The sequence below is a fragment of the Microtus oregoni genome, unplaced genomic scaffold, assembly GCF_018167655.1.
Source record: "Microtus oregoni isolate MIOR12 unplaced genomic scaffold, Mior012 000017F_ref0000208, whole genome shotgun sequence".
NCBI lineage: Eukaryota > Metazoa > Chordata > Mammalia > Rodentia > Cricetidae > Microtus > Microtus oregoni.
Window position 1 is genome coordinate 27365312 of NW_024543076.1, and position 15527 is coordinate 27380838.

Here is a 15527-nt window from a genome sequence, read left to right on the forward strand (position 1 = left end):
GTTGTTCAGGGGATGTCAAGAATGAGGAAAGTCTGTATATGCCCAACACAGGTGTGTGTGTGTGTGTGTGTGTGTGTGTGTGTATGTGTGTGTGTGTAAGAGAGAGAGACAGACAGACAGAGACACAGAGAGACAGAGACAGAGAGGGCCAGGCAGGCAGCAGACATATGCTGAGGCCCTCCCAGACCCTCCCAGTTTAATTTGACTTCCTGCTGCAGAAAACCAGTAACTGGACTTCAGAAGCTCAAGGATCAGTGTTAAAATACTATCAATTCTTTCACCCTGAGCAGCTGAGAAGGCCTCTGCACGGTAAGGGTCCTGCGGACTTAGGATCACGTCTTCTCCATCGGCGTCGTGCGTACTAAGGCATCCTCGCCCGTTGGCTGATGTGCAGGCAGCCATCTTAGGACAAGCCACAGCAGAGGAAACCCCTCCCTTGCCATCCTGCTGCTATTCGCTGGCACCCAATGAGCTGGGCATGACAGAAACAATGTTCGGGAGATGCCAGGTCTGGGCTGCGTCTGGTGACGGTCCTCGTGCTGGCAGAGACCTGTTGGGGCACAAGACACTATGGAGCACTGGCAGTAGCGCGTGTGGGCGCCGGGTGCGATTTTCCCCTGAGAAGTTCTGTTCTGTGCTTACAGAATGCACAAAGATGGACAGAAGACGACATGACCCCACAGTGCCTACGGACTGATAAACTCAAATACACTTAGAAAACTTACTTTGGTGACATGAAAACGAAACTATAAGTCACCAAATCTTTTTCCCCATTTTTTGCCTTGTACTTTATTTATTTACTTATTTTAGTTTTTTAGTTCTGCCTTATTGAACCCTCTGGGAGTGGACCCCTAGCCAACAGGCCTGCATTATCCCAGTCATGGTCCATGGTTCGAATGGCCGAGAACAACATTCAAATGTTTTTTCTGTAAGTCATCAGGCCTGTTAGTCGAAGATTGCTGCCCTGGGAAAGCTGAGCGAGACGAGAAACCGTCCCCAAGACCCCTTCTAAGGGCCTAAGTTGCTTCTCAGAAACTTCTGGAAGCTGTATACGCACATGCTCCCTCGATGGCTTTGACATCTGCAGGGCAACCAGCGCAAGTTTTATGCCGTGTACCGAGTACGAGGGGAAATATTTGCAAGACGAACCACTATTCTATTCACTTATTTAGAAACAGAAGCTCATCTATCCCAAGTCGGCCTCAAATCGGCTGGGTTACTGCGCACAGTGTGCACCCTCACACTGGGGATTATGCTGCTGATGACTGAACTTAGGGCTTCCTGCCTTCTAGCCCTGAGGAGACATGGTTGACAGGATCCACATCCCTAGGCCTACACTTGTTTTGTTTTGTTTTCTCCCCAGTTAGTCTAGCAAATTTATAGGGAGCTCTTGTCGCAGACCTGATTCACGTTACTCTGGTGGGCATCCTGTCGTGTGCTGATTTGCCATCTCAGTGGCCCTTGTGGTAAAGACTCTCTTAAAACACTCACCTTGTGAATTCCTAACAAGCTGCACATGCAGGACTAGTGAAAAAAGACAGCCTAGGAAATTAGATATAAAACTCATAGAGGATAATTAATACCTCTAGCTGGCTTGACAAATAAAGATGGTAATTTCAAAAAAACAGAGCATCCCATAGGTAAAATGCCTTGTCAGATTTTACTCCCAAGTCAATCTTGTCAGGCTGGGCCTGGTAATGATAACTGTAAACCTAATATTGGTCATGTGTTTGCATCCTTGCACGTTGGGCATGCGTTATATCATTTGCTAATTAAAACAGCTTAATCAAGTAGCACTTACAATTATCTTTTGCTTATGGATGCTAAAATCAGGCCTCAGAAAACTCATATTATTTGACCAAAGTCATGCTGCTGACAAGTGGCTTGGCCCTCCACACAGATCTTGCTGTGGGTAGCCATCGAGACTGCTATGGCAGGTTCTGGGACTACGGAGATTAATAAGACACAGGTCCTTCCCCTAAAAGAGCTCACCATCCATCAGAGGCGACGAATCGGCATCATTTGGATAGTGGAAATAATTGCTAAGCTGCCAAAAAGACCCTTGGGGATGTGTGGATTGGACAGTAAGTGTAAGAAGAGGACCGTGACCCTGGTTCTTGGACAGACCTAATGGTTTTTAATATCTTATACAGAAGGCAGTGTTCTCTGCCTTCCAGAAGCAGAGCTCCTTAAACTCAGCCATCCCTCTGCTTTGGTCAGCCTCACTAGTTTTCACAGCTGGGACTATTGACAGTGACTGAAAACTACAAAATACAAAGAAGGGGCCTGCTATGTCAGGGGCTATCAAGACGAAAGAGGTGCTGACACCCTGTCCCCCATACAGGAAAGGAAATTTTTAGTTCACAGAATACATAGGCTTAGTGACAGGCACTAAACAGACAGGCTTTATGTCCAGGATCGGTGATCTCTGTCTCGAAACTCCCACTCTCTCATTTGGCCTCCAACACCGAGGAAGGCTTTCTGCAGGGCGGAGACTCCCAGACACCTTTGAAGGATGCTGTCCCTCCCTCCCACATCATCCTTCCCTCCCAGTCAGCAGCCATCTCTCTCCTTTCACTCTTGCTGGTTTTCCGTTCTGCTCTGCTTTGGCCACCGGGATCTACTGTGGGCTGCACATTCATATCTTCCCCAGCTCTTGGAGCTGAAGCAAGACCCAAGAGATTTTGTGTTTGGAGGTGAGATCTTTTTGTGGTGATTAAATTTAAATGAAATCAAAAGGGTGCGGTCTCCTTAAAATAAGAGAAAGAGGCCAGAACTCTTACTTTCTACACATGGACACACAGTAAGAAGTTGGAAGACACATTCCACCTAAGACGACACCTCTCACCAGAAATGAATCTAGATAGAATATGTATGTTGGCTTTCCCAGCCTCCAGAACCATTTAAAAAAAAAAGATGGATGTTAGATCCAGGCTATAGGGATTTGTTACAATAGTCCGTGCTGGAAAAGACAATCCCAAAGAGAAAATATGCACTACATTGAGGTTAGCTCGCACAAATATTATTCTAAGCTCTTTATACATTACCACTGCTACCTGTCAACAATATCAGGAAATATTATCTTTTTCATATTCTCATCAGCACACACACTCACTCACATGCCCACGCCACTCTGGGTTCAGAATCCCACCTCATTCCCTGGTTATAACAGTCACCTTCCTAATGGTTTTCCTGCTTCTATCTCTTGACATCTAATCAGCCATTCCCTTCCCTGTTCAAGAATGATCCTCATAAGATACACCGTCAAAAATCTTTCAGTAGAGGATGGAAGCACAGATCAATGACAGAGCATCTGAGTAGCATTTGGAGCCCTGAGTTTGACCATCCACACTGCTGACAGCAAAAAGAAGGAAGAAGAGGAATAAAGGGAGAAGAAAGGGAGGGAAGCAGAGGGGAGGGGACGGGATGGAGGGAGGGGGAGGGAGAGAAGGAGGGAGGGAAAGATGAGAGAATGAAGTAATAAAGGAAAGAAGGAAGGAAGGAAAGGAGGAAGAAAGGGAGAGAGGAAGGAAAGCCAAAATCTCTCAAGGCTCTCTTTCTCCCTAGAGGAATCAGTAGCCCTGATCTGAGTGTCCTCTGAACTCAGAACATACTCTGTGTGCCTGTCACTTAGTGTCTGCTCCATTCCCCTTTCTGACATGTTAACTCGGGTAAAGGACCTTGACTTTATCACTGAAGATCTCCATCCTTTCATGCCGGAGCCAGCGTCCACGGCACTGAGTTGGCAATATGAATTTGAAATAGAATAAGAACGGAACAGCCGGTCTAATTTTTCCTCAGACTATTTTTTGTTGACCAGAATTTCACATTCTGAGCAAGAAAGACTTTGTGTCTAGATCCTCAGCCCCTGTGGATGAGTTCTGGAACCAGCACCTCTCTCCCACTGTGATGCCCTGTTATAGAAGTGTTCTAGAATCCGCATGGAGAAACAAGGTTCTGTGGCGGTCCCCTTTGGATATTCGGACGTCAGTCTCGAGGAGCCACAGAACTACCAGATCAGTGTACGAAGACTTGCAGGCGAGGCCACAGGAAGAACTTTCTGAAGAGCAAGCGACTGGTTATTGACACACAAGACTCATAACAGCCCTGACAACTATCCATTTCTGCAGCTGACATTTCCTCCTTATTCAGAACCCAATCTGAGTGTTTGTGAATTTTCAAATGACATAATAAAGCCGTCAGCACACAGGGAAAGCTATGCCACGTTTAGAATTAAAGGGGGCTCTAGTGTATTTCTGTTAAAGGAAGTGGAGACTCACGGGGCCTTCCCTTTCAAATCCCTTAATCCTTTGGGTTAAGAACAAGAGACTCAAATTTTTCTCTGGGGTCTTAATTTTTTATGTGGCTTCTTATTACATCTTTTATCTCTTCTAAAACTCTAAATCCCTTCAACATAACTTCGCCCCTTCCGCAGCTGAACGGCAGCGGGCTGATCTTTTTATTGCCGGGTAATGGATTTAGTCTGATTGCTGACATGGGAACAATGAAAGGATAAACAGTTCCATTTGTGACCATGAAATTCCCCATCTGTTGAGTGTATTCATCACGGGGGAGTGCGGGGCAGGGGCAGATGAATGAACCTGCCACGCTGATGTTAATGACATCCGTCATACGACTGAACATGTGGCTTCGTAAATCAAGAGCTAATGGTAATACTGGTTGTTCGTGTCGTGAACAAGCCATCCGATTAAATGCCTAAGCATTTACCTTGACGCTGGGCCTGGTGACCTAATTTTTATTTCTGATCTCACCATACAACTCGGGAAAGTAGAATCTTGGTAGAAGTTGCACATACTGGTCAAGCAGTTGCCTGGCGTGCACCCGGCTTCAACCTGCGCGACTGCAATGAACAGAGAGAGTTGACTTCAGATTGGCTTCAAAATCAAATTTTGGTGATAGAGAAAGCCTTAGAAATGAAAACAAAAGGTTAATCGTTGCTGATATTGAGTGACAGGTCAAGGGGCCTCGTTATACTACAGTCTCCGCTTTGAATACATTTTGAAATTCGTATTAGGAAAAATAAAACCTTTACAAAATGGAGATACTTGAGAATGGGAGCACCCATTGTTTAGTATAATGTATTTTGTAGTTTTTTGTTTTGTTTTATTGTTTTTTTGTTAGTGGTGTGTTTTTGTTTATTTTTAGACACAAAGTTTCTCTGTGTAGTCCTGGCTGTCCCAGAACTCACTGTGTAGCTGAGGCTGGCTTTGAACTCACAGAGATCCGCCCGCCTGCTTCTGCCTCCTGGGATCAAAGGCATGCATCACCACAGCCTGGCTGTAGTTTCGTTTGCTTCTTTGTTTATTTGTTTAATAAAAAGAAAAAATTGCCCACATAACAGTTTAAACATTTAATAAGGCAAAAGGCTACCACTAGCAAACAAGTATTGTGAAATACATTTCACAGGAAGAAACCAGTTCCACTGGCTTCTGTTTTCCCAGGATCCACTCACCACAGAGGCCACACACATGGCCTTTTCCAGGGCATGAAGGGCGCCGTAGCCAGCACGAGAGCTACAATGAGTAAAGCCGCTGGAGAGATGACTAATCTTGGTTGCTCACTTGACACACCTGAGGAGCCAGGAACCTCTGACAGAGTGCTCCATCAGATCAGCCATGCCGCATCTGGGAGGCATTTCCCCAATTGCCATTGGTGTGGGAGGGTCCAGCCCACTGTGAGTCTCATTCCTAGGTAGGCCTGGGCTGTATCAGAGAGGCAACTACAGAATTCAGGAAAGCAGAAGGCAGATTGGGGAGGGAGGGGACTTGCAGGCTGCAGGTGCTACAAAGGCAGGAACCCAAAAGGAGAGGAGGGCTTTAATAGGATTAGAGAGGGAGCAGGAAGAAGGAAGGGTAGACAACACTAAGGATGTTTGAAAAGCCACAAGGAATCATATTATTATTGTTCATCTAAAGTTACATGTAATATATAAGTGTATGTGTATGCATTCACACACACAGTTTAAATAAAGTTACACCACTTAAGTGTGATAATGTCCCCCTCCCCAACAGCCACAGTCTATCCAACAAAAATCTCAGTAGCAGACATGAGAAACTTTCTTCCAAGTTCAGGGGTGTCCATGCGACTCTCCCCACAAATACAGGCTATTGCCATTGCATTGGTTACCTATGGAGTTTGAAGGTAAGTCCTTAATGCATCCCTGGGATGCAGGACTTGGAGGAATTTACCTGGAACTGGCTTGGAAGACTTCTCCCTGAGAACTAGCCTCATATTGCTGGAAGGCGCTGCACAAGTTCCCGAGGAAGAAAAGCACATTAATAGTTCTACTCAACTATAACGCCTGTGGCATCCAACAGTGACCAGCACCCTAAGATATACCCCAAAGTACAATAGCAATTCTTCAGTCTTGAAGATCACTAACAGCTGTCTAACCAGATGGGCGGGAACTAGTGATGGGACTACAAGCCCACCCAATGGGAGGGAACTAGTGATGGAACTACAAGCCTAGTCAATCGCCCATGGCTGGAGAATCTGTTACTGCTGCCTTCCTAAATCGCTACATTTGTAAACTGTGTTATAAATACTTAGGCGCACAGTTAAGGGTAGCTCTCACCCCTCATCAAAGAAAGCTTCTTTTTGTAGCAGGTGGAGACCATCACAGAAATCCACAATTGCTCAACATACAGAGAACAACTGGCCACGGGGAGCCCAGCCCAAACTGACAGGATCCACAACACAACTCCCATATCTAAGGGTCAGGTACCATCCCGGAGGAGGAAGCAGAAAGCCTGTAAGAGCGGAAGGACCAAGACGTCTGCTGAGAGACTTATATTGAATAGGGAAGCTGCAGCCATGAAATCTCAGCAGCGTGGTAGCCTAAACAACACCTGTTGATAACCAACTAACCGTATCAGTTGACATCCCAACATGGATGTGGGAAATTTCACAAGGCCCCACCCCTAAATGAAGAGCTGTAAGCAATTAATGACTGCGGAGAGAGAATCAGCCTTCCCCAGGAATGAGCCCCCCTAATAAAATATCCAATACCAAGTGGTCAGCCCTATAAAAATAAATGTAAATATACATATGCACATATATACATAGAAGCAACGCTAAATGAATTCATCAGGTTGTATTTATATATTTATACATATATATACATATATACACATACATGTAGCAATAATAATTAAATAAAAAAGAAACAGGGAAAATACATGAAAGTAATAGGAGGTCGTGGAGACAGAGGAGGGATAACAGTGGGAATGAGGATCAGGATATGATAATTGGTATTGAATATGATCAACGTATATTCTATGCATGCATGAAATGTTGTGATGATACTCATTATTTAGTATAATTGATAATGATAATAGAAGTAGAAAAGCAACAACAAAGAAAGGTCGCTGAGCAAACCCGTAAGCAGCACTCCGTCATTATCTCTGCTTTTGTTCCCGCCTCTAGGTTCCTGCCTGGACTTCTTGCCTTGGCTTCCCCCAATGATACACTGTAAGCTGTAAGCCAAATCAGAATAAGCCCTTTCCTCCCCAAGTTGCGCTTGTTCAGTGTTGTATCAGAGCAACAGAAACCAAAGCAGAACACTTAGCCTGCCTTGAGGATCGATGCCCGCACCAAGAATGCCAAGTACAAGGTCCAGGAGCCAGTGAGCATCAGCACTGTTCAGTATGGTGGCCAACAGGCACATGAGCCACTGGGAGGTGCTGTCCATAGGAAATACACACCATCTTCCAAAGACAGCGTGGAAAACACACAGTGAATCCAAATTAACTGTTTCGTTAAAACTTGAAGAAGTAATTCAACTGCTCATTAATGATTTTTTATATTGGTTACATGGTTAAATGAGGATATTTTGATATTTTCAATTAAATAAAAATTATTTTTTAACCTCTCTTCATCTGAACTTGTGGCTTTTTTTCTCTTCTTTCTTTGTTGCTTTTTCTCAATGTTGGGCAGCTAACTTAGTAGCTTGCACAGACTAAACAACCTTCTATCTCTAAACTACACCCTCACTCCATGAACCTGTGACTTTGTAAATTACACTCAACTAGCTTGTCTTGCCATTGGCTTCACCTATTCCACCTATTATGCCGTTTGTATAATGTTTGAGAATGCTAAACATCAACCTAATGCTTATGCAGCTAGGCAAGCATTCTACCACGGAGCTATTTCCCAGCCCTCTTTGTATATTTTTATACATTACACATAATATTTTTAGCTCTGGAGTCTATGCTCCACATATATTTCTATTTTCAGCCTTTCCCTATTTAATTAAAATTTATACATTTGTTTTTTTAATATATGGAGAACATTCATTCTTCATTCACCAAACTTTCTGTCCTAGAGGTAACCACTTTTAAATTCATAGTTAGAAACACATCCCTAGATATCATCCAAAGATCTCCGACTTGTCTTCTAGGAATTATCACATTGATAAACCTGCATGTGTGTACGTTAGTACTAGAAATGACGGCAATGATACCTTGACTTTCATTTAGTGGAAACCAAAGCCACTGAAGAGAATGAGATAAAAGTTAAGATTGATTGTTCATGGCTGCCACCCATCCCAGACACTTGGCTCAGTTGTTGACTGATCTGGTAAAATAGTAAGACCTTGTATTTTAGAAAATAGATGTAAATAAGGTAGATTTACTTGTACTGCATCAATTTAAGAGCCCTTAAGTTGCAAGGAATGGAAACTCCAGCATAAACTTGTTTAACTATAAAGGAAATACATATTGTATAACATAAAATATTATTAAAGCTATGAATATGTACCCACATGCACACACCTACAAGACATACCACATACAAGTATTAAACTGCATTCTTCCTGTTTCTTTAACTATGTAAGTGTATGCGCTACCACAGTTTAAGCTCAGCTGTGCTTAGCCTTGGATTTCCCCTGCCCGAGCAGATGCTCTTCCCCAGGTGTTGTTTCTCTCGCTCACTTGAGCTGTTCGTCAAGATCACTTTTTGCTTGTTTTATTTTGGCTTTGAGTTTTAGATGGAGGCCATGCTACATTGCCCAGAGAATCTTGAACTGGACAATTAAGCCATCATCCTGTCTCAAGATCAGTTTCTTTGGTGCTCCCGGAATTGTGTATGTATGCGTGTATGTGTGCATGTGTGCCTGTGTGTATGTGTGTGTGCACGCGCAGGTATGTGTGTGCATGAAGGGGAGTGTGTGTGTGTGCCTGCGTGTGTGTGTGTGTGTGCAGGTGTGTGACTTATGTGTGTCCTTGTCTGTGCACAGGTGTGTGTACCCTTATGGAAACCAGTCATCTTCTCCACAAGAAGAGATTCATGCCTGGTACTGTAAACTGGGTCAGAAGCCCATGGCTGTAGGAATCTTAGACCCAGACGAGATGCTGCTACTATTTGTTTTGCTAAATGCATATGTTACCAAACTTCCTTCTAAATATTTGTCTTTATTCTTATAGATTAGTGCTAGGCTCAGTCACCGTCAGAGAAGCTTCTTTTTGCAGTAGGCAACAGTCCTCAATAAAGAGACTCACACACTAAATGGCTATTGAGTACTCAGCCCTAAACTGACATCTACATCAACTGTTCTGCGCATGCCCTCAAGACTAGGGAAACAGGGAAGGGGGACAGGAGGGATAGAAGGGGCGGAGCTAGGGAGCGGCGCCATGAGGCACTGTCTTCAGGCGTGTCAGGGTGGTCACCCTCAAGACCTCACAGCAGCTCTGGTTACCTGGACAAGATCAAGCCAGTCAACATCCTAGAGTGTGTATGGGAGGGGCTTATGAGGACCCACCCCTATCTAAGGAGCGATTCCAACAGATGGCTGTTGGGGGACGGGGGCTCTTGGAGGGGATATGTGGCCACCGGTAGGTTGTTCATGCCCCAGTGAGTAGCCACACACCTATGCACAGATAGGCAGCAGTGATGGGATTCAGAAGGTTACAAAATATATAAAATAAAAGAACAAAACATGAAATGAAAGTGGGAGGGGAAAGAGGAGGAGCTGGATAATCAAAATACATTCTATGCTTTGATGAAATCACTCAAAAACAAATCTTAAAACAGCCAGTAAGCTTTAAATTTCAGTAAACAATAAATCGTTTTTAGTGTAAATGACCTACGCAATATTCCGGGGAATACTTAAAGTTTTAGGGTGGTTTTGTTGTTGTTGTTGTTGTTGTTTTATTTTGTTTTGTTTTGTTTTTTGCTTTTCGAGACAGGGTTTCTCTGTGTAACTCTAGCTGTCCTGGAACTAGTTCTATAAACCAGGCTGGTTGTGAACTCACAGAGATCCCTCTGCCTCTGCCTCCTGAGTGCTGAGATTAAAGGCATGCGCCACCACCACCCAGCCATACTTGTGGTTTTTAAAACCCTGTTTATTATTTTTTGTAAAGTGAAATGTACCCTTTGTCTGACCCTGCTACTCCCCAAGCACCTGCTGTGTGATCATGTGTCTTCTTCATACTCCAAAGAGCGCCACTTTGCCTAAGTTAAAGACTGAAGCCTCTCTCTCTCAGAGGAACTGAAAGGAGAGGGTCGCACCTGCTCACATTATAAATGCATTTCACAAAGTTAGCCAGTGAAGATGCTGAGGGCCCCACAGCCTGGCTATAATTCACCCGAGTCAGGTTCTCGCCTCCCCCTCCCCTAGCGGTGGTGAGTACACCTTGCCAGGCTGTTGGGCTCATGTCTAAAGAGTCTGGTCACCAGAATATCACTAGGTCTGGATGTGATGGGGTTTGACACAAGTCAGAAAGTGACACACGGGCCACTAGTCAGCCTGGAAGCCACCATCTCTGCTCAGCCACAGAATTGCTGTCCTCTGTTTCTAAAGCCACATAACCATGGGAACAACTGCAGAACTTTGGACTCGGAAAGCTATCCGGGCATCTGGAAATGTACCAAGAGGTACCTGCAGCCGGAGCCTATTGAACCACAGATCCAAATCTCAGAGGAGGGCTCTGTCAGCAGTGCTGAGCATCCCTCTGGGTACCAGGCTTTCCACTTTGTGAAGAAGAGTGTCCCCTGCAGAGCTCATTCAAGCAGACCACTGGCCCCCACTCAAATCAGAGTTTCCAGTTGTCAGGCAGGAGGGACCTGAGAAATTTGCATGTCTAACAAGCTCCCCAGAGACATTGCTGCTTCTGTGTGGGGACAATTTGAAAGTCACTACAGGACACCCAGAGCTCTCAACACGAGCATATTTTGGGGTCCAAAACATTTTAAAATATATCTCTTGGTTATAGATAACTGGATTTATTTTTGCATATTTATCTTATACATGGTTTTAATAGTTAGGAGGAGCACCTGACCTCTCACTAGGGTCACAAACTCTTCAAGTGCTGGATGTGGTGGTAACACCTTTAACCAGCATTTAGGAAGCAGAGGCAAGAAGGTTTCTGTGAACTTGAGGCCAGCCTGGTCTACACAGTGAGTTCCAGGCCAAGCAGACCCTGCCTCCATAGACAGATGGATGGATAGATAGATAGATAGATAGATAGATAGATAGATAGATAGATAGATGATAAATAGATAGATAGATAGATAGATGATAGATAGATAGATGATAGATAGATAGATAGATGATAGATAGATAGATAGATATAGATAGGGAGATAGATGAGAGAGAGAGAGAGAGAGAGAGATCCTTAGATGATTTCTGCCCTGATTCTAAAATGTGCCCTGGGACCTGGGATAAAGACCACCCTACATTAGACCATTGGGACCAGAATCCACATTTTAGGAAGTGCTCCAAGTGGTTCAGACACTGCTGGAGTCTCAGGCCAGCCTCGGTTGCACCCTAAATGCTGTTTCATCAGGAAGGTTTCTCCTGTCTCCTATCAAGATGGATGAGTTAAATCTCTGGATCATAGGTTAAGGAGAGAAGAGAGGAAGGAGGGGGACTACACCATGAAGTCTCTCCCATTCCCCAATAGAGAGAGCAAGCATTTCTCAGAAAGCAACCCTTCCCCTGATATGACTACCCTGGGAGTAACTACAGTGTGTGTGTGTGTGTGTGTGTGTGTGTGTGTGTGTGTGTGTCACTAAGTGAGCACCCTGTGTAATCATGGAGGAAGCCCCTCAGTGGTGATTCCTAGGCCTTAGGAGGAGAAGCTGGTACTCAGGCCAGAGAAGGCCTAACTATGTGTAGATTCATCCTGAGCAGGGGCTGACACTAATATTCATATGCGTGATGCATGCTTACGGTCTCATATGGATTATACCCTTTGCATCTCTAAAGTGGCTCAGCCATTCACCCACACAAGGATTGTAAAGTACCAGGCCCATGAAATCCTTCATTCTGGGCCCTGGACACAGAGGCCAGACAGGGACATCTAAAAAGGTATTTACACAAGTATACAATGTGTTGTAGTTTCCTTTTAAATAAAAGTGTGTGTGTGCATATGGATATGTGTGCAAGCCAGAAGACAGCTTCGGCTTCATCCTCTACCATCAGCTTCCTTTGAGAAAGCATCTCCCTCTTGCCCAGAGCTAACCGATTAGGCTAGACTGACTGGTCCCGGGATCTTCCAGTATGTACGTCCACATTGCATCCCAGCATTACAGGGCTGGCATTACGAGTCTTTACCACCGCTGGCTTTTTGTAAGAGCACTGGGGACCATTGCCCCGTGACTTGTTCCTAAGTAGAAATAAGCTATGGAGAGGGATGCATGAATTCTTAGAACTCAGAGGTCTCCTACCAAAAGGACAGGCATTGTCAATGCTGACATTTGTGCAGAGAGTATAATGCAATTTCTGTTTTTTAAAAATTCATAATATAGACTTATAAATAAGCATGAAAATCTGCTAATACACCCACAAGTATATACAGAGAACACTCTCAGGAAGTGAAACTGAGCCACAGGAAGCGGGCTTTGATTTTTTAGTAGTCCCATCAACAGTTTGTATTTGATATAGCAATCTTATGCTAGTCTTATTAGTTAAAAATACCTCAAACAAAAAAAAGGTTTCTTCAGAACTATGTTTTCTGAGTGTGTTACCCTGCATCAGCCCATTTACTTCCCATATTTCAGGCTCTTTAATGAGGTACAACACAAGATACTCTAATTGATTAAGTTTGGCTTTTCTTGGATAATATATAATCCAATTTCCATCCCTTGGAATTAGATCTAGTATAATCCCCCAAAGGTCTTAATATGTAAAGATTTGCTCTGTGTGTGCGCGCACGCGTGCACACACACACACACACATACACACACATACACACACACATACACACACACATATGCATATGTGCTTGCAGTTGCCCTCAGACGTTAAAAGAAGGCACCAGATCCCCTGGAACTAGAGCTATAGGCAGCTGGGAAACCCTATCTATGCTGGTACCTGAACTCTAGTCCTCTGCAAGAGCAGCACACACCCTTAATCACCAACCACTGAGCAACCTCTCCAGCCTCAAGTTCTTAATTTTAATTAATGATGGGCCCCCAGGTCTTCGTCTGTGGATTTTAGTGCCGACACTTTAATATTGCTACTTATTATGCTTATGGTTTATTTTCAAAAACTCAGATTGCTCACCAGTAAATCACTACCAAATCAGGATTGGCTAGTTTTACAAATTCAAGGCCAGATATTTATGTTTTTTTTTGTTTTTTTTTTTTTTTTTTGCCAAATTCCATCTAGTGGGTTCCAGTTGACCATTCAAATTCATTAATGTAATTCTGCATCTTTTATTCTATGCCCTCTAAGTTTGACAGTATCTGAAGTTTTATTTACTGCAAAGGTCATAAGATGTATGCACAATACAGACCAACAAGTCTTTCCAACAGTCAGCTTTTCAGCTGAAATGACTGAAGCCTACTTATCCTTATTCATCAAAAGAAAGCTGCCTTGTGAAGACTGGGTATCTTTCCAAGCCCAAGAGAAGACAGACGCTGGGCCCAGAGGAAAGACGTAAGCAGGCGATGTTTGTTCTTGTCTCACCTCTGCTTCTTTATTCTCCACCTCAGCCCTCACCCCACCCCCACCCCGCTCTGCCTCACTCCCAGCTGGCTGCCTCCTACGCTGGCCCTCAGTGAGTGTGTGCACGACCACATACACAAGTACGGGTCTTGGTGTAAATGCTTGCCCTCCTCAGTTAAAACTCTTTCCTCCATGTTTACATTTAGAGCCCAGGCTCCTTCCAGTCGCCATTACTGTTATTTTATTATTGTTGTTGTGTGAGAGAGTGTGGATGCATGTATCATGTGGAGGTCAGAGAACAACTTCAGGAGTTAGTTATCGTTCTTCACTGTGGGACCTGGGCACTGAACTCAGGGCCCCAGATTTGCACAGCGAGCATTTTCCCCTCTGCATCATCATGATGGCCCCATCTCAGTTTCTAGTGTTTCACTCTGTCTTTGAGACAAGGTCTGCCTATGTAGCTCATCCTGGCCTTAAACTCTATATTACCCATGCTGTAATCCTCCCGCCCTAGTCTCTACTATTGGGATTGGGATTTACAGGCCCAGATCATACCTCTGGTATTGGAGTTTACACCTTTCTTCTGGCCCCAGGCCAAGGCCCCATTGCAGTTACTCAGGAGGCAGCAGATGGGATTAGCCATTCACCTTGGCTCCATCAAATGTGGCCATAGAGGTAAATCCAGGCTGAGCAAGCATGGCCACCCAGAGGCACCCTCAATGAGAGGTGCAGTTCTCAGAGAAAGAGCTGAAGTGCTGAAAACTACCTAGGAGACAAATGCTCCAAGTGTGTCAACATGGAAATAACAGTGGACACAACTCCATGTCTAAAGTGAACTAGGTTCAGCCAAGGTCGAAGAAGGGTGAGTCCTGAGATTACAGAATAGAGCACGAAGCATCTGGAGAGATGGTTCAGTGGTTAAGAGCACCAGCTACTCTTCTAGAGGACCAGGGTTTGATTCCCAGCACCCACATGGCGACTCACAACCATCTGTAATTCCAGTTCAAGGGATCTAATGTCCTATACAGGCAAAATATTCATACACTAAATTAAAAAATGCTTATAAAAATAGAATAAAGTTGTGCATACCTGTAATCCCTACACTGGGCAGGCTATGAGTTCAGGGCCAACCTGGGCTATAGCATGAGATACACACATACACACACACACAAAACACAACACACACACACACACACACACACACACACAGAGAGAGAGAGAGAGAGAGAGAGAGAGAGAGAGAGAATGAGAATGTGAGAAGTTATTGCCCTTAACTTTTCAATCAATCTAGGGATTAAATCCTATTTTTGGCACAAATTAGCTATTTTAATCACCAGAAAAGCCAGTCTTCATACTTCAGTTCATGTTAAAGCAATACATAGCTAGAACTACTGGTTAGTTATGGATATTCAGTGAGATCATATGGTAAGCTGCCTGGCTTGTAACAATATTTAATATGGCAGCTGTCGTTGTTAATATCATTATATCCCAACAGTATTATGAAGTTAAAAATAGTATTGTGAGGTCACAGAATAATAAAAGGTAGTGGGATTGGATAAAATGTATATGCTTACATATTTTCATGAAATGTATATCAACCATGGCATTTGCTTGTATA